Below are 20,744 nucleotides of genomic sequence, written 5' to 3'. Positions count from 1 at the left end.
CCAACCCTTCTCAAACTCTTCCAAAAAAAAATAGAAAAAGAGGGAACTTTCCCAAACTCTTCTTGCCAAAATTACCTAGATACCCAAACCAGATGAGGGCACTATAAGAAGAGAAAATTACAGGCCAGTATCCCTGATGAAAAATCCTGATTAAATATTAGCAAATTGAATTCAGCAGTACATTAAGTATCACACACTACCACCAAGTGGGATTTATTCTAGGGAAGTAATAATGGTTCAACATCTACAAGTCAATCATTGTGATACATCATTTTAACAAAATAAAGAATAAAAATCATAAAATCATCTCAATGAGAGCAGAAAAAAAGTTTTGACAAAATTCAACATCTTTTCATGATAAACATACTCAACACACTGGGTACATAGAGAATATCCTTCAAAATAATACAGGCGATATCTGACAATCCCACAACTAAAATCATACACAACAGTGGAAAGCTGTGAGCTTCTCTTCTGAGGTCAAAAACAAGAATGTCCACTCTCTCCACTTTTATTCAACCTAGTATTGGAAGCTGCAGCCAGAGCAATTCTGCAACAAAAATAAAAGGCATCCAAATTGGAAAGGAGAAATTATAACTGTCTCTGTTTTTGATGGTATGAAATTGTGTACGCTGCTTAGTCGCTTCAGTCGTGTCCAGCTCTGTGCACGTCCAAGGACTGTAGTCCACCATGTTCCTCTGTCCACGGTATTCTCCAGGCAAGAATACTGGAGTGGGTTGCTATTTCCTTCTCCAGATATTATGTATAGAAAACTCTAAAGATTCCACCAAAAAGCTGCTAGAACAAATTTGAAAGTCCAGTGAAGTTGCAGTATATAAAATCAATATATAAAAAGCAGTTACTTCTCTGCATAATAAAGCCATCAGAAATAGAAAACTGTAAGACATTGATGAATGAAACTGAAGGAGACAGAAATAAATGAAAGATATTCTGTGTTCATAGATTGGAAGAATTAATATTGTTAAGACGTCCACAGTCTTCAAAACTATCTACAGATTCAACACAATCTCTATCAAAATTGGAGTAGCATTTTTCACAGAAATAGAATGCTGAAGTTTGTATAGAACCACAAAAATCCATGCACAGCCAAAGCAATCTTGAGAAGGAGAACAAAGCTGGAGGCACCACACTTCTTGATTTCAAACTATATTACAAAGCCACAGTAATCAAAAGAGAATCATATCGGCATTAAAACAGACACATAGATCAATGAAACAGAATACAGAGCCCAGAAATAAAGACATGCATAGATAGTCAACTAATTCATGACAGAGGAGCCAAGAATATACAATGGTGAAAGGATAAACTCTTCAATAAATGGTGGTGGGAAAACTGGAAGAGAATGAAACTGGACCCCTATTGTACACCATACACAGGAATCAACTCAAAATGGGTTAAAGACTTGAATAAAATGCCTGCAGCCATAAACCTCTTAAAAGAAAACACAGTAAGCTCTTTGACATAAGTCTTGGATTTGAAATCAAAGCAAAGGCCACAAAAGCAAAATAAAAAGGTGTTTGTGGGGGACTACAGCAAACTAAAAAAAACCCTCTGCACTACAAAGGGAATGCTATGACGCAGTTCATGGGGTCGCAAAAAGTCAGACGGGACCGAGCGACTGAACTGAACTGATGACAGTAATCATGTTTTCAACATATCAAATGCATGCTTAAACTTACACAATGAATGTTATATGTCAATTATATCTCAATATAGTGGGAAAATTATTTCATTAGTATTGCACTGAATCTAAATTTATGTGATTGAGTCTTCCTAACCATTAACATTACATTTCTGTCCATTTATTTAGGCATTAATAGTTTATTTTTAGCAGATTTTATAATATTCTGAAAATCGCACATCTTTTGGTAAATATATTCCTGTGGACCTTATCTTGTTTATGCTACTGAAAAGGGTGTCATTTTAAAGTTACATTTTCTGTTTGTTGTTGTTTAGAGGAAACACAATTGCCTTGAAACAGTTTTTGGCTTGCTTCTGGCAATGACAGTATAAAAGAGACCAGATTTACCCTTCCTCTTCAAATAACTAGGAAAATAGAAAAAATATATGAAACAATGGTTCTCAGACATTGTACAATGCACAGCACAGGAAAGTGATTGCTGAGAGATAAAAACAAATGAGGTGTGCCCAGTGAATGTCTCTGGTTACTGTCTGGGAGTTTCCAGACCACAGTGAAGGGAAAGGACACCCAAACAGAGGTCAGCTATCTCTCTGAGTGGAGGAGACAGAGTTCAAAGTTCAGGGAGGCAAAAACATAGATTTTAGGGAAACATATCACAGGAGGGTACTACACAGAGATATGGAAATGCATGGGCTATTTCCTTTGATCACAACAGAATTAGAAATCAGTGGCAGAAAGCTATTTGAAAAATCTCCAAATGTTAAATAACTCATGAGTTAAAGGAGAAACAGATCCAAAGATCAAGTTGGAGAAAACTGATGTCTTGACAATACTGAATCTTCCTATTCATGAATATGAACTCTCTCCTCATTTAGTTAGATATTTGACTTCTTCCATTAAAGTTTGCAGCTTTTTTTCTCATATAGATCCTGCACATAGTTTATCAGATTTATACCTAAAGTATTTCACTTTTTTTTTGTATTAATGCAAAAATAGTATTATGTTCTTAATTACAAATTTGAATTGTTCAATGCTGGTATATAGGAAAGGAATTGACTTTTTTAGTATTAATTTATAATTTATAAATTTAGTATCAATTTATGAATTTATAATAATACAAATTTATATAACACAATATACTACTAATTATATCAAGATTAACACAAATTTAATAATAATTGTATTGATTAATTCTTAACACATCAATTAATGCCTACATATTATATAATCACTATACTATCAATATATAATTACATTTGTATAATTATATTAATATTAATATGATTTGATATTAATATATTGCATCCGCCTACCTTGCTATAATTGCTTATTAGTTTCAATAACTGTAATCTCTTTGGGATTTTCTCACTCCCAAGATCTTACTAAGGGGTTTGTTTGGTAAAGAATCTGCCTGCCAATGCAGGAGACATGGGTTTGATCCCTGGTCCGGGAAGATCCCACATGCTGCAGAGCAAGTAAATGTGTGCACTACAGTTCCTGAGCCCGAGAATTGCAACTTCTGAGGCCCGCGCATCCTAGACTGGCGATCCGCAACGAGAAGCCAGGGCACCGCAACTAGAGTGGCTCGCTCCCCCTTGCCACGGCTAGAGAAAAAGCTGTGCAACAAAGACCAGAATGGCCAGAATTAAAAAAATAATAAAGTTATTTTAAAAAGATTTTACTAAGTTTCTTGGTGTCCCCTGCTCACTGAAATGGGAGTACAAGTTTAAGGTGAAGAGCACCGGATTTCTCCTATTGATATCCTATCAAGTTTGCTACTTTTACTGACAAAACTCTTGGGTGTGGATTTTCACCTTTCATTTCAAGTCATCCCTCTCTGACAGTTAAACTGCTAGTTTTCACATCCAACCCCACTCTTGTAAAGCTACAGATGGCATCTGCCATGGTGCTGCTTGTAGTGGGGTGTCTGGACTAACTCCAAGTATGAAGATCACAGATTTCTACCATTCCCACTCAAAGTTCTAGAGGTTTTTCATGAAAAGATGCTTCATAAGTATTGTTTGTCTTGGGTCAATTTCCAGGAGCCTGATATATTTTTGAAATTTTGTCCAGTTTCTACATATTTTTAGGAGAATGAATTTAATGATTTTTTAAATGACTTTAGATTTTTTTTCGTTATCATTCTTGTCCTGCAGTTTCACAATAACTAGTGGAAACAGTGCCAGACTATTTTTTGGGGCTCCAAAATCACTGCAGATGGTGACTGCAGCCATGAAATTAAAAGACACTTGCTCCTTGGAAGGAGTTATGACCAACCTAGATAGCATATACAAAAGCAGAGACATTACTTTGCCAACAAAGGTCTGTCTAGTCAAGGCTATGGTTTTTCCAGTGGTCATGTATGGATGTGAAAGTTGGACTGTGAAGAAAGCTGAGCGCCAAATAATTGATGCTTTTGAATTGTGGTGTTGGAGAAGACTCTTGAGAGTCCCTTGGCCTGCAAGGAGATCCAACAAGTCCATCCTAAAGGAGATTAGTATTGGGTGTTCATTGGAAGGACTGATGCTAAAGCTGAAACTCCAGTACTTTGGCTACCTCATGCGAAGAGTTGACTCATTGGAAAAGACTCTGATGCTGGGAGGGATTGGGGGCAGGAAGAGAAGGGGACAACAGAGGATGAGATGGCTGGATGGCATCACCGACTCGATGGACATGAGTTTGGGTGAACTCCGAGAGTTGGTGATGGACAGGGAGGCCTGGTGTGCTGCAATTCATGAGGTTGCATAGAGTTGGACAGGACTGAGAGACTGAACTGAACTGAACTGAACTGCATTTTATTTTTACTTTTTCCTACTTTGGAATTTTTGTCTTGTGAATCTGAGAATTACTGTGTTCTATTATTTCTGGAAAATTCCCAGCCATTATTGTACCTTTTCCTTTTGGTTTGAGATTTAACTGTTTTGGGCATCTTGATTGAGATGTAATTCACTATCTTCTCAAATTTTCTTCTACCCTGATTTTCTATTATTTCCAAGACTAGAAGTTTACAAATAACGATCCATGCACCAAACAAAGTATGCTGTCTTTTTGTAAGTAAAGTTTTATTGGAAAACATCCAGCCTCATTTGTTTACATGATTATGTACAGCAGCTTTGCACTACAATGGCAGAGTTGAGTATTTCTTGGAGTATTTTTCAGAGCATCATTTTGCAGGACAGTGACAGGGTTGATAGAGCCCTTTTGGCCCATGAACCCTAAAGTATTTGTTATCTGATATTTTTACAGGAACAAGTTGCCCCCTCCTGTCCTAGGCCTCCCAGTCTGACATGTGTCCTGCCCTCCCCCACTACATGTTCTTCATCTTTAAACTCTCATTCCTACCTCCTCTTTGCCTGTGTGGCATTCTTAATTATTAACCTATCTTCTGATTTACACATTCTTTCTCCAATTAGCCTCATCTTATGTTTAAAGCAGTTCCTAAGTTCAATTATTATGTTTCTCATTTCCAGAATGCTAGTTTCTTTTCAAATTCCATATTTAATGTTATACAACTTTATGATGGGCCTCCTTGGTGGCTCAGCTGATAAACAATCTGCCTGCAATGCAGGAGACCCAGGTTCAATCCCTGGATCAGGAAGATCTCCTAGAGAAGAAGATGGCTACCACTCCAGTATTCTTGACTGAAGAACCCCACGGACAGAGAAGCCTGGTGGGCTACAGTCCATGGGGTCACAAAGAGTCAGACATGACTGAGTGACTAACACACAAAACACACAACTTTATGATACTTGCTATATGCTTTTAGCTTCTTGAGTGTATTAAAGATATAAAACTTATATACTCCTGGGGTAAAAATTCTGAAATTCTTCACTTTGTTATTTCTCTTGACTTTTGCTAATAGTGTTCTACTCCCTTGTGTTTGGTAAATCTTTTTGTGAGCTCACGCTCCTTGGAAACCTTTTTCCTAAATGTGAGGCTTAGGTTTAAGATGCATTCTTTCAGAGATTTGCACTTCTCCTGTCAAGCACCTGGGAGACTATCAACTTGATGCTGCTTTAAACTCAAATTTTGCCCTTTTTTGGGTGGTTAAAATGGTTACCTGGTAGGACTGAGCTTAATGCATTTTAAAAACAGATATTTTCTTTCTCCTGCTCCTCACAGAGTGAAGGCTGAGGCAAGCAATTTTCTCTATTAACTGTCTATGAGATGTGGGATTTTTAAATACAATCCCCTTTCTTGCTTTTTATCTATGTCTCTAATCTATTTGCACAATCTGCCCGGGTCCCTTCTTTCTTTTTAAATCTATTTATATACTTGTTTCTGGCTTCGTTGGGTCTTTGTTGCTGTGTGGGCTTTCCTCAGGTTGTGGCAGGCAGGGGCTACTCTCACTGGAGTGTGTGGGCTTCTCATTGTGGTGGCTTCTCTTGTTGTGGGGCTTGGGCTCTAGAGCACAGGCTCAATAGTTGCGGCACATGGGCTTAGTTACTCTTTGGCATGTGGGATCTTCCTGGATCAGGGATGGAACCTGTGTCTCCTGCATTGGCAGGCGGATTCTCTACCACTGAGCCACCAACCTTTGTGTATAACTACTGGAACTCAGGTGCCAGGTCACAAAGAATTGGCAAACAACCCAGAATAAATTTCTGTACTTCCGTGGAATTGTACTTTCACATGATATGTGGCCTTTGCAGGTATTCTTTCACTTTCGTAACAGCTCAGGTGTACATGAAAATTAAATGTTTTATTTGACCCAGGATTTTACACATGCTATGTCAGTAAGCATTGCACTTACAGTTTAGTGCATTGTATTGCTTAAATGAAAAAAAAAAAAAGCCATTTTAACGTTAATTCCTAATTCTAAAGGAAAAGATGATATCTTAATATCGGCATCTGTGTGAAACTGGAAGAGACATATTGAGGAAGGGTTCTTATCTGGATGTAGAAGATTCTCTACTTTATCAATCAGAAATCTTCATTAATTTGTCTTGGTAAACCTTTCTTGTGACCTATTCTGGGTAGGCCTATATGAAAACTGCAGTAGAGCATTCAAGAATAAAAAGTGATAGTTCTGTATTGTACAAGTAATTACATCACTACGAGTGTTATAAATGCTTACTACTCTCAGTGCTTTATCATGCGCAACTTCATTAACAGATATATGAAGTATGTACTTTAGTGATTACGCTTATTTTTAACTGAGGAAAGTAGGGTACAAAGAAGTTGGATAATTAGGTAAGGCAAATTGCCAGTAAGTAATAAAACCAGAATTCAAACCCTTGCAGACCGACTACAGAGACTATGTCATTAACTACTATACAACACTATATGATATGGTACTGTGTGATACCAGACCACACTATGCTATACAATACCATTCTGTGCTATAAGATGTAAGATATGCAGAGTTTAAGAGGAAGATAATAGATACTACAAGTAGAAAGAATAAAGACTACAGAGACTATGTGCCAAATGTCACCATAACAGCATAGATTAGAGGATCACAATCAGTTCAGTCTAGTTCAGTCGCTCAGTCGTGTCCGACTCTTTGCGACCCCATGAATTGCAGCACGACAGGCCTCCCTGTCCATCACCAACTCCTGGAGTTCGCTCAGATTCATGTCCATCGAGTCTGTGATGCCATCCAGCCATCTCACCCTCTGTCGTCCCCTTCTCCTCCTGCCCCCAACCCCTCCCAGCATCAGAGTCTTTTCCAATGAGTCAGCTCTTCACATGAGGATCACTATAGGGTGTGGTATAATGATCAGGGAAGCTTCAGGGAAGACTTGGACCAACCTTGACTATGCATGCTGAGATACAAAAATGATGGTATCAAATGGTGCCCTTACAATAAATTGTTAACCCCATGTTAATGGCATGCTACGAAATAAACAGAGCACACTGGAAAATTTAAACCTTTAGTATCTCTCAAGAATCAAGAAAGCCTATGTGTTTCTTTTCTCCATGCAACCAGTATGGAGAAGGCAATGGCACCCCACTCCAGTACTCTTGCCTGGAAAATCCCATGGACAGAGGAGCCTGGTGGGCTAGAGTCCACGGGGTCGCTAAGAGTCAGACATGACTGAGCGACTTCACTTTCACTTTTCACTTTCATGCATTGGAGAAGGAAATGGCAACCCACTCCAGTGTTCTTGCCTGGAGAATCCCAGGGACAGGGGAGCCTGCTGGGCTGCCGTCTATGGGGTCACACAGAGTTGGACACGACTGAAGCGATTTAGCAGCAGCATGCAACCAGTAGGAAAGCACTTCCCAGAATACTGTGCAGTTATGTTGTGGCCTTAGGACATGGTTGGATGGCATAACCAACTCAATGGACATGAGTTTGAGCAAGCTCTGGGAGTTGGTGTTGGACAGGGAAGCCTGGCGGGCTCCAGTCCATGGGGTCGCAAAGAGTCGGACACAACTGAGGGACTGAACTGAACTAGGACAAGATTCTGGTCTAAAGACTATGAGTGGAAATTATGTTGCTGTTTCCAGGCCTGGCCCTAAACCATCCAAACAACTTAGAAGGTGTTTCCCTCCCTCTAAGACTAGGAAAGCTATAAGGTGGAAGAAACTATTTAGAGGAGTAATCTCAGAGGAACCATGACATGCACAATAAATAAATCTTGTTTTAAACTACTGAGATTTTGAGTCTGCTTGTAATAGCAGAGAGTTTTAATCACCTTAACAAAACTAATATGGATGCAGACAAACAAAATCATTGCATACTCCTTTAAAAAACAATATTTATTTACTTATTTGGCTGTGCCAGGTTTTGGTTGTGGCACACAGGATCTTTAATCTTCATTGCGGCATGTGGGATCTTTCAGTTTCAGCAGGGAAACTGTTAGTTGCTGCCTGTGGGATCTACTTCCCCGACCAAGGGTGGAACCCAGGCCCGCTGCACTGGGAGTGCAGAGTCTTAGCCACTGGACCACCAGGGAAGTCCCTTCAGAGTCTTTTTTTTTAAAAAATTTTAATTGGAGGCTAATTACTTTACAATATTGTAGTGGTTTTTGCCATACATTGACATGAATCTGCCATGGGTGTACATGTGTTCCCCATCCTGAACCCCTCCTCCCACCTCCCTCCCCATCCCATCCCTCTGGGTCATCCCAGTGCACCAGCCCTGAGCACCCTGTTTCATGCATCAAACCTTGACTGGCAATCTGTTTCACATATGATAGTATACATGTTTCAATGCTATTCTCTTAAATCATCCCACCCTCGCCTTCTCCCACAGAGTCTGAAAGACTGTTCTTTACATCTGTGTCTCTTTTGCTGTTTCGCATACGGAGTTATCGTTACCATCTTTCTAAATTCCATATACATGCGTTAGTATACTATATTGGTGTTTTTCTTTCTGACTTACTTCACTCTGTATAATAGGCTCCAGTTTCATCCACCTCATTAGAACTGATTCAAATGCATTCTTTTTAATGGCCGAGTAATATTCCATTGTGTATATGTACCACAGCTTTCTTATCCATTCGTCTGCTGATGGACATCTAGGTTGCTTCCATGTCCTGGCTATTATAAACAGTACTGCGCTGAACACTGGGGTACACGTGTCTTTCAGTTCTGGTTTCCTCAGTGTGTATGCCCAGCAGTGGGATTGCTGGGTCATATGGAAGTTCTATTTCCAGTTTTTTAAGGAATCTCCACACTGTTCTCCATAGTGGCTGTACTAGTTTGCATTCCCACCAACAGTGTAAGAGGGTTCCCTTTTCTCCACACACTCTCCAGCATTTATTGTTTGTACACTTTTGGATAGTAGCCATTCTGACTGGTGTGAGATGGTACCTCATTGTGGTTTTGATTTGCATTTCTCTGATAATGAGTGATGTTGAGTATCTTTTCATGTGTTTGTTAGCCACCTCTATGTCTTCTTTGGAGAAATGTCTGTTTAGTTCTTTGGCCCATTTTTTGATTGGGTCATTTATTTTTCTGGAATTGAGCTGCAGGAGCTGCTTGTATATTTTTGAGATTAATTCTTTGTCAGTTGTTTTGTTTGTTATTATGTTCTCCCATTCACAGTCTTTTAAAGGAAATGTCTTGGGGGATACAGAAAATCTCTTTGCAGCCCTCAAAATTTCCTTTTGCTTAGTTATTTCCTATCTTTTACTTTGTTAGTTCTAGGCATTTTCAAGAAAGAGAAGGTCACTTGTATGATAATCAAAAAAACAATACTATTATAATAACTAATACTTACTGAAAATTTGTATTAATTTTTGTCTTATGTATTTTATGTGTCTTATTGTGTTAAGTTTTTAGAAAAATTTGAGTATGACTATTACTTGTTAGCAGCAGTTCAATGTGATTTCAACACTACTTTAAAAAAAATTATTAGTGCTCAGAATGATTTTCGAACTCCTAGAAAAAACAAAAAGTAACTTTTACGTATGTGAAGATAAAACTTGGTCATATTTCATCAGCACTGATTTTCCTAAAGTTTTGACAATCTTTCCTGAAACACTAAAAAATACTTTTCCACCAAACTTGAGATTTCTAACTGAAGCTCAAGAGTTAGATGCCATATTGATCTAATATACCATTAAGTGGCCAAATGGTACAATTAATCATGACCACATGGGATTATGGGAAATTCTCTCTCCTTTCTCATTTCTTCACATAGCAGACTAATGGTAGAGGAGCTATCATTTCAGTCTTTTGTTTCCAACAAGCAAATGCATGTAAACAAGCAATTATTTCTGTAGCATGCATTCTCCTACACTGTTTAAAGCAATGATTTGTTTATTTCACACTGTAAACTCTACTTTCTGCATATAAAACAAATTACTTTTTGCATGAATATGAGAACACATTGTTTCCCTAAGTTAGCTAGTAAAAAAAAATCTCTCTCCCACTATCACAAATTAAATAGGGTTATTAAATTCCATTACCTTAAGTGCATGCAAGTACCCCTGGCTTAAGAGAAACATTTCTGCAGATGCTATTTATCCAAAATCAAAATTGTCTTTTCTGGGTAGCTATGAGAGAAAGATTCATGACCTTACATGAGGCAAAAAGAAAACAAAAAACAAATAAAGCTCAATTTATGTAAAAATGATGTCATTAAGCTCTGCTGAATGTCTTGGTATCTCACCTACTGCTTCTCAAGAAAATATAACCAATGACATTCTACACACATTAATGTTCCCATTCTATAATTCAGTAGCAGGAGTATGTTGAATGCTTTCAGTGACACATCCCATGGTTAATGACATTATCTTGGGTACTGACTCTGCTGCTAAGTCACTTCAGTCGTGTCCGACTCTGTGCGACCCCACAGACGGCAGCCTACCAGGCTCCCCCGTTCCTGGGATTTTCCAGGCAAGAACACTGGAGTGGGTTGCCATTTCCTTCTCCAATGCATGAAAGTGAAAAGTGAAAGTGAAGTCGCTCAGTCGTGTCCGACTCTTCGCGACCCCATGGAGCAGCCTACCAAGCTCCTCCGTCCATGGGATTTTCTAGGCAAGAGTACTGGAGTGGGTGCCATTGCCTTCTCCTACCGACTCTGAGTTTCACTATGAACGCATCAATTTGTCCTTCACTTTCAGATGTTCATCTTTAGTTTCTTCCTCCATCTCCATCTCCTTCCCTTTAAGGCAGACCCTGGCCATGACTTACAGCCAAATTTCCCTTCTCTCTCTACATTCCAGTACTAGCTTCCCTTTCTTTGCCTCACATATAAAATTCACTGTGTTTTCATCCAATCTCCATAACTCCTGATTCACCCGAAACCTGGCCCCCCCAAACAGCAGGACATTTCTGAGTCCTATATTTCTGAGATGATAACTGAAGGCTATCTCCACACCATAGAGTCCCTCAAGTTAGTAGATGGTACAGAGCTTTCAGTCAGACGTGATCAATTCTCATTTTTTGTTGCAGTACAGTATTCGTGTTCTGTAGTATCCAATGGAATGAGCAGACACTAAAACACTGTTCCTAGGGGAGAAAAGAGGGTACAGCTCAGGAGAGCCTCTGATCGCAACGTTTCTGTGAAACAATTAATACATAACCTTTATTAATGTGTTTTGGTCTGACATCTTATGTAACATGTATGGTTGATTCAGTAACATGACTCACACTCACGCCTGAACAGTTTACTGAGCACAGACTTTGTCAGTAGGGCGCATCACAGCCTTACGGTACTGGATCGCTGAGGGGCCATCTGCTCTTTGCTTGGGGGCGATTTTAAATGGTGACATCATCAACACACACAGCAAAAATGGGACACTAAAATAAACCGTGAAAATGACACTTGTTTACAGTATGAGCCAAACGGGGAGGCAGAGGGTGGCCTTGTCCAACTTCAGCTAGCAAAATGCCTATGTTTTCAGCAACTTGTCCCTGAATGACTGTGAAAACACTTACGTATTGATTTATTAAATTTTAGTGAGCAGGCGAATTTACAAATATGGGCTCTGTGAATGATGAAAACTGCATTTCAATCATAAAAAAAAATGTTACAGACTAAGATCGAACCCATATCTCTTTATGTCTTCTGCAATGGCAGGTGGGTTCTTTACCACTAGTACCATCTGGGAAGCCCAGACTAAGATGCTATCAGTGGCCAAAAAAGGTTCCAGTTTTTAAAGGCACATTTTCTATTGACTGACACATGCGGAAATTGGTGTCAACTTAATCCAGCTGAAGTTCAATTTTTTTGATAAAACTGTATTTTTAAAAAGTCTTCCATTCTCTTGCCTCTACTGGGTACTCCTAAGTTATAGTTCATTGTAATGGGTGTTTCAGTCCTCTGAATGTTCCGACTTTCTAAAAAATCCCAAGCCTGCGTGGTTTCGGCAACTAAACACAGAGTTCAGTATTGTCTTTAGGGAAACCCCTCACTCAAAGGCAAGGGGAGAACTCTCCCCACTCATCCCAAAGAAAGAGAGTCTCACCACCAAACCGCTCAGTTTTCTACTGCTAAGAATTCCTCTCTTGCTGTGCTCCTTTCTGCTAGTTTTATGCAAAATGCACTGAGCTTTTTTTTTTTTTTTTTTAGCAGGATCAAGGAAATCACAGGGCTGGTGTCTGTGGCAGGGAAGGGTTTAGGGAAGGCTGCCTTGGAAGACTTCTGGAAGAATGAACTGGGGTTTCTATTTCTTTTTTTTTTAATTAAAAAAAATTTTTTTTTGCCACACTTTATGGCATATGGGATCTTAATTTCCCCACCAGGGATTGAACCTGTGCCTCGTCTCAACCACTGGACCACCAAGGAAGTCCCTGATCTGAGGTTCCAAAAAGTGAGATTTGACAGGAAGCCAAGATCTTGGGTTTATCTGGCTTGGTTTTCTCTTTAAGGTTCACCCTGCAACCTGTTTCAATGGGAGTTTAAAACCATGTTTCAAAATCCTTTCTGATGTGAATCCTGAAATATTCTCAGAACGTCAACATGATCCTTTGCCCAAGGACTCAGCACCTGTCTGCACAAACACCTTAGGTCTGCTTTAGATCACAAAATGGAAATAAAGCTTCAAGGTGAATTGAGAAAGTAGCATGGAAACATACACATAGCCAGTATAGCCAGTGGGAATTTGCTGTATGACTCAGGGAGCTCAAACCAGTGCTTTGGAACAACGTAGAGGGGTGCGACGGAGTGGGAGGTGGGCAGGAGGTTCAAGAGGGAGGGGGCATATGTATACCTATGACTGATTCATGTCAATGTATGGCAGAAACCAACACAATATTGGAAAGCAATTATCCTTCAATTAAAATTAAATTTTTTTCAAAGTTTTATTCAGATTGCCTTTAGGTTTTTTAGTTAAATGTAGAAATGTTTCTTCCTTTTTCTCTTTACTTAGTTTTGGTCAAAGAAAATGTCAGTATATTCTAAATGTAAAATCATGCCATTGGATTCCTGGGGGGGGGAAAAAAACCCCACATGAAACATATACTCAGACGCTATGGGCAAAAGCCTGGTTCAGAAAAGCCTTTGTTCTGTGGTGGAGGCTGCCACAGTTCTTCCATTGCATCAAGTTTTACTTATACATTTTAATGAATAAAAGCATGAAGACTGACAATCCACCAGAATCATCAAACAGCAATTACCAAGGAACAGAACGGCTTCAGTGAGAGGTGAAGAAGGACAAAAAGTGAACTCAAATGAGTTTAAAATTTTTTTAGGGAGAGCACTGAGTTGACCGTTTCATTTCCCCTGTAACTGGTTTCTTTTGCTTCAAGAGAAACCCACAACTTGTTGGAATCTGATTCCTGCAATGTCATTAATAACATAGAGGCAACAGTACTGCCAGCAGTCTGTTTATAAGCATGTTAGGGGGTCGTGAGTATGCTTCCTTGAAGACGACAGAAGAAAATAAGAGAATACCTCTCCTATGTCTGGAGGTCCCTTATGCAACACGACACTGAGGAGTTGCATTATTCGCCTCTGCCTGGCTCATTAGCTGTGTGACCTTGGCCAAGTTATTTCATCATGGCCATGTTCCCTCAACTGTAGACTGTAGTTTATTACCAAGTTTATTATCACACTGAATTGAACAAGATCTTAATAAGAGAATGGATTTACAGCTTTTGAGTGCTCTGCATTCAAGGAGTCACCACAGATATATTATTTCAGCATCATAATTTCATCTTTTGATTATTCTACACTTCCTGTGCCTGCCTTCCACAGCCAAGTGGAGCCCACACCCCAGGGATACAGTGTTTGGGGTGACAGCTCTCTCATAAGCAGGGGACACTGCCCAGGGCCGGGAAAGCAGTCAGGCACCAGAGGGGGAAAGAAGTTAGCAAAATTTGAAGTGTCTTTATTACAACTCAACTGGTTTTTAAAATTTCCATTTCTTTTCAACAAATATGTTTTCTTCCTTTCATGGAACTAAGAACATATGTGCTGCCTGGCAGATCATTTCTGCAACTCTTAAAGTTGGGACTGGGGAAGGCTGACTCACAATTTCTTCCATGGCACGTGTGAAATCTTTCAGGAAAACTTGGAGCCGGGAAGAGCCAGAGGATTTTTAGATGATGTTCTCCATTGCCATTCAATTAAATTGGTAGAAAAGAATAGATCGATTATTTGCTTCTATTTCTGACCCTTTAAAACTATTTTTTAAAGCAGTAAAATGAGATGGGATGAACAAAAGGCAGTAATATGGAAAGAAGGTCACACTTGCAAAGGGTTTTAGCTTTTCCATCATCTGAATTATCTGATCTTGGGGAAACCCTGTGATGCAGGTTTGACCTGTGACAAGGACAAAGGCTCTCCGAGATTCCATAGCCATTGAGACTTTATATGGACTCTATTCACTGAGTTCTTTGCACTACACACTATTTTTTTTTTTTTTTGGATTCACATAGTTCAGCTTTGATTATAATTAAAGTAATAAAAAGGATGAAAAACTAGAACATGATTCTTGTTAAAAGAATACATTTGGGGAAATGTTCTTTGGCTATCCCTGTAATTGATCAAGTGTCTGATGGAAGTTATTTTACTAGATATGCGGTCCCTGAGATCCATGCAAAAACAACAGACCAAGGACCTGAGCTACATGACCTGTTGTAAAAGGTTCAGGGATCAAGTCTGATAGCCTGTGGACAAACATACAGATTCATTCAGTGTCATGAGTTGTCTTTCAAAGTATTTTATGTGTGGTATACAAATTAAACACCCTAATGATGGGAAAGATTGAAGGCAAAAGGAGAAAGGGGTGGCAAAGGATAAGATGGTTAGATAGCATCACTAACTCAATGGATATGAATCTGAGCAAACTCCAGGAGACAATGGAGGACAGAGGAGCCTGGTGGGGAGTCCACGGGGTCGCAAAGAGTCAGACACGATTTAGCAAATGAACAACAATAACAACCATACAAATTAAATATGAAATCCAATGAGGGTCCCTTACAGATTTGACAAAGTATTTCTTTTAAGCATTTTCCTCATAATGCGCTCTAGAGACTGCAGAAGGCCTGTGGGTGGTGGTCAGTGGCAGCCCTAGAAGCCAGAGTAGGACCTGTGGGTGAGGGATGGGGAAATGCAGGGAAGCGGGTCTTGGAGAGGGTGGACCCCGGCCTGAACAGTGGCAAGCACCGACTGCAGAGCTTCCCCAGCTCAGAAAGCAAAGGCACTCCAAAAACTCCTGCAACAGAGGCCAGAGCAAGAGTCAGGAACCAGAAACACCAGCTACAGGCTAAGTGGCCGTCATTCTGATTCATTCCAGAGTTTGGTTCAGATCCTGGGCTCACCACTTAATGACTGAGCGACCTTGAGCAAAGCACTTAAACTTTGCAGAGTCCTGTTTCCCTGTATGTAAGTGAGGAAAAGACACCTCCCTGTGTGTGGCTGGGAGGATTAAAAGATATCACCTACGCTGCACAGCATGCGCACACAGTAGACATTCAACAAAGTGTCATTATTTCATATCATTGTGATTATCCACAATCCAGGGATTGCTAACATCACCCAATGCTATAATTTGAAACACATTTATTCCTTATATTCTAACAAACTATTTCAAAGCCGGTTTTTCAAGTACATTATCTAGTTTGAGCTTAAAAAAAAAAATCCCTGTATATGTTCTGCTCTGCTTATCAAAGGCTCTCCGTAATGTTGACCCAAGGGTAAGTCAATTACACAGGATACTGTTCTGCCTATTATTCTTTTTAAACCACATTCCTTGTGGTACTGGGTCAATTTCTTTACTTCCTGTTCCCTCTTACCACATTCCATAGCCTAAAAAGATGCCAGTTAAGCTTTAACCCTCCTTTGAAAGTGAATTTTCATCTCTACTGTTTTTTTAAAAAAGTTATTTAAAGTAGTGGCAAGTTCTTTGAGTGCCCTCCAAACCCCAACCCAGGCAACAAAATAGTAATAGGAGAAAATTATGAGTGCTTGGGCCAGAGTCCTCCCGCTGAGCATGATGACTTTGTAATGAACTACGCATCCATAAACGGTTGACTCTTTGATCTCTGGCCGCTTGTACAGCTCTAAAGAGAAAGGCATTCCAGTCCAAACCACACAAAGAGAGAAGGAACACAGGTTATTTATGGGAGCCCACTGACTCTGAGTGTAGCCTGGCTCTTTCAAGATTCAAATACACACATCATTTTGACTGCCAAATCTGCTCCCTCCCCTCATGGTGTCTAATGGGGCTGGAGAGTAGGAATGTCTGATCTCTGGCTTCTCCTTGGGGTGAGAAAGGTAGCTGGTTTGGCAGAGAGACAGACACAACAGTATTTATAGAGACAGTAGAAAATCGACTCCATATGCCTAGGAAAGGAAATCAGAGTCAATCACCAGGAGCTTTAAAAGGACTCCTGAATTCCCTTTCCGAGGTTCAGCTTCTGGGCAAGAGTAAACAGGACCTACTAGCCAGCTCTCCAGCAGCACAAAGTCCAGTCTCCACATGTCCTCTCTTATCTGACAGTGGTCCACCAATGTTGTCACTTTACAGAAGGAAACACTCTCTTTAGCTTCTTGAATTCAGAAGCTGTTTCGCAAGTCTGACTCTTGTATTAGTGAATTTCCTGCATCAGAACTGGTATAAACATGGAAGCCATGGATCCTTGATTCTGAAGTTGTTGAAACTAAGCTCAATGACCTCTTTGCCAGTGACTCTAGAGTTATGATGTTTTGGGGTAACAATGCAATTTGGCTGTGTGTCGATTCACGCTGCTCACTAAAGCAAATCCAAGGTGATAACCACTGTAGTGGGATAGGAGCTCTCTCTTCTCTATCTTAGCTTCCTGTGGATCAAGTACCAAAATTTTACGATATGGTGTGAAATGGTAAGGGCTATATGAAGACTTCTGTAACGCGACCCCATGAACTGTAGGCGTTACATTTCATGTACACTTTTGTGCCTGTCTTTGTGTTCAGACTCTGGCTGGAAGCCATCATGATGACTAAAGACTAACAGAATGTTCAAAGATCACGAACCTTTGGCAGACAGTATGTGAACCCCTGTAGGTATCTGATGACTTTGTATCTAAGGAGTAAATAGAATGAGCCAAAAGTAAGATCCTTTTAAAGGCCTACCCAGTAATAATGACTGAACTGAGGACTACTGAACTGTTAGTTTAGGCTGCCTGACCCTATAAGAGCCTGCCAGGCTCCTCTGTCCACGGGATTTTTCAGGCAAGAATACTGGAGTGGGTTGCCATTTCCTTCTCCATCTATAATCGGAGGAAACTCAAAACGAAAATTGCTTTTATTAAAGTACTGAACTAGTGGATTTGTTAAGGGGAACACTGACTGAAACCACTCCCCATCCCCACCCCCAACTCCTCCAGCCAGGCAAGATAGTTGCCACTTGCATGAATCATCTTAGAACAGAAGGTCATGGTAAGGAGCACAGAACTAAAAAGTTACCACCAATGGGAAAAATTTGCGAAAGGCCAAAAGGAGACAGGAGATGCCACTATAGATGTCTTATCAATCTCCTAGAATCCTCACTGGAATCCATCTTGGCTGAGTGACACACGCCACCAGAGTTCACCAGGAAGGACCCTGAGTCAAAACGATTGGCCAGAGACCATCTGGAAACTAAGCCCATCCCCATAAAACCTGAGACTGTGAGCCACGTGGCAAAGCAGTCCTCTTGGGTTCTCTTACGCTCCTGCTCTCCACCCAGGTGCCTCTGCCCCTCACGATCTCTTGCTCTGTCAGTGTGTGTGCCCTATCAGACAATTCATCTCTGAATGTTAGGCAAGAGCCTACTCTCAGGCCCTGGAAGGGGTCCCCCGTCCTGCAGTAGATTTATGATCAGAATTTGGGCCAAATGAGTACAACTAAAGCTGGGGGGGGTCGATTTGGTTATCCCACCATTCCAGACACCCAAATCCACCTCCATAAGCTGATCTAGGCAAACCAAAAGAACCTCAATGAAACTGGCAAACTAATTTTGCTATTTTTGTGGGACCTTGACATAGATCAAAGTCATCATTACTGGGTAGGTCTTTAAAAGGATCTTACTTTTGATTCATTCTATTTACTCCTTAGATACGAAGTCATCAGATGCCTACAGGGGTTCACATACTATTTGCCAAAGGTTCATGATCTTTGAACATTCTCTTAGGCTTTAGTCATCATGATGGCTTCAAGCCAGAGTCTAAACACAAAGACAGGCACAAAAGTGTACATAAAACATAGCCTGAAAGGTAACACCTATATCGACAGAGCTGCCTGAAAGCTCAAAGAAAGAATGGCTGAAAAAATAAAACAGCTGGATATCAGAATGAATACACATTGGAGGAAGAGTGCATGGTTGGACTCAGACGTTTTGTTCCATGGGGCTCAAGGAGGAATTAACAGAAGCCAAGCTTTATAGTTTTATAATTCGTTCACTGTCAAGATGATGAATGCTCACTTTATGATTTCATAAAAAGAGAGACTTACCTAGCAAAAAATGAAGAGGAAGCGTCCTCCACTGATAAGTGGCACAGCCTTTTAGGGTGACACCCAGGGGCTCTGGATTGAGGCTCCAACCCCGTCACCTGGACGGACACACGGTGCACAGCACAATCAGTACAAATTCAGGACCTCAGTCTCTCCATCTGAAAAATGCAAATAATAGTGTCATGGTTTCCACCAAGTAACTGCTGAGTAATTAGAAATTGAAGCTGATTAAAACACACAGGAAGGATATAGAGTACAATGTATGCATGATGTGAAGAGCACAATGGGTTGTAATCCTATTTACACTTCTGTACAAGCTACCCAAGTCAGAAGTTTTTAACTTCCAGTTTTTCACAAAGCCTTGGTGTTTACACTACCAAGGAATGTAAACACAGTAAACTGATCAACCATGAAAAGAAGAGCAGCCTTGTGTAGTCTGGGCTTCCCTGGTGGCTCAGACGGTAAAGAATCCTCCTGCAGTGTGGGAGACCTGGGTTTGATCCCTGGGTTGGGAAGACACCCTAGAGAAGGGAATGGCAACCCACTCCAGTTGTTTTTGCCTGGAGAATTCCATGGACAGAGGAGCCCGGCAGGCTACAGTCCATAGGGTCACAGTCAGAAACGACTGAGCGACTTTCACACTTGTGTCGTTGGAGGCAGAAGGAAATCAGGAAAGGCCAACTGAGCATCAGAGACTGAATGAAAGGCTGAGTTGTCTCTGATCCATCTCTCTGCTCCCTCTGTTGGGAGTGATGGGCAGCAGGGATTGCTGGATCATTTCAAGAGCCTGATGCACAGAGAAGTCTGGATTCCATCAGCCATGCCAATGGGAAGTATCCATGGGACTGAGGACCCATAGCGGGAGGCTGGGCCACCAAAGAGCATGAAGTGCCCAACAAAAAGATTCTGAAATTGTGGATTAAATCAAGAGGACCTCGTCTGCAGAGCAGGAGTCCAGGATCATTGAGGAACTCCAGGAAACAGAACTTGATTTTGCCATCTTTCCCTACAGTCAGCAGATTTCTATGCTCTCAGGAGCTCTAGTAGTTTAGTTGATGTCAGTGAATTGAATGAGCACAGAATAGGACAACCTTTAGGACAACATTTCTCCAAATGGAAATCTGTTCACTTCAATTCTTCCTAGTATCCAGAGAAACACGTTGCTAATTGGAAAGAAAATCATGGATGAAACTATGGAGAAAAAGAATCCTCGAACACAATTAAAATGTGTCAAAACACATTCCTTAGTTTTGACCTAAAATAGCCATTTGCAATCATTTGGTGGTTAAAAAATAAAAAATACTTGGTAATACCTGAAAGTCTCATCTTTGAATAAAATAAAGAGGTCTCTAGAACTTTTCGACCCCATGGACTGCAACACACCAGGCTTCCCTGTCCTTCACCTTCATAATTTGAATACTGCCACCCAATTTGTCACATTTTGGAAGAGAGCGCTTATTTAGTAAATTTTAATTTCAAATCAGCAGAACTCCAAAGTAATTCAAGATTTAGAGATGTCAGGATAAGAGAAATATGAAACCACTGAGTCTGAATGATTGAAGAGTTATTGTTCGACTACTGCAAACTACTATTGGTAGCAGATTTATGGAAAACATTATATGATTCAGAGCAACATTTTAATCAATCCGAAGGTTATCCTGTGCCAGCATAATCTTTGTGAGGAAAGCAACTGTGAAACTTGCCCCTTTTTGCAACAGAATTTCTCTCTGGTCCACTGGCTACCAATTAAATTTTCTCATTTAT

General features: G+C 40.3%; 1 protein-coding gene across 1 annotated transcript in view; it reads right to left on the bottom strand.

Moving 5' to 3' along the window:
- Nucleotides 1-19,053, bottom strand: part of KIAA1217 (KIAA1217 ortholog) — a 532,385-nt gene extending 513,332 nt beyond the window's left edge. The window contains exon 1 of the mRNA XM_018057095.1: nucleotides 18,981-19,053. The gene's annotated coding sequence lies outside the window, so the exon portion shown is untranslated. The remainder of the gene's footprint in view (nucleotides 1-18,980) is intronic.

The sequence above is a fragment of the Capra hircus genome, chromosome 13, assembly GCF_001704415.2.
Source record: "Capra hircus breed San Clemente chromosome 13, ASM170441v1, whole genome shotgun sequence".
In the NCBI taxonomy this organism is placed as follows: Eukaryota; Metazoa; Chordata; class Mammalia; order Artiodactyla; family Bovidae; genus Capra; species Capra hircus.
The sequence above is the reverse complement of the archived record's forward strand: the minus strand, read 5'-3'. Positions and strand labels throughout refer to the sequence as shown.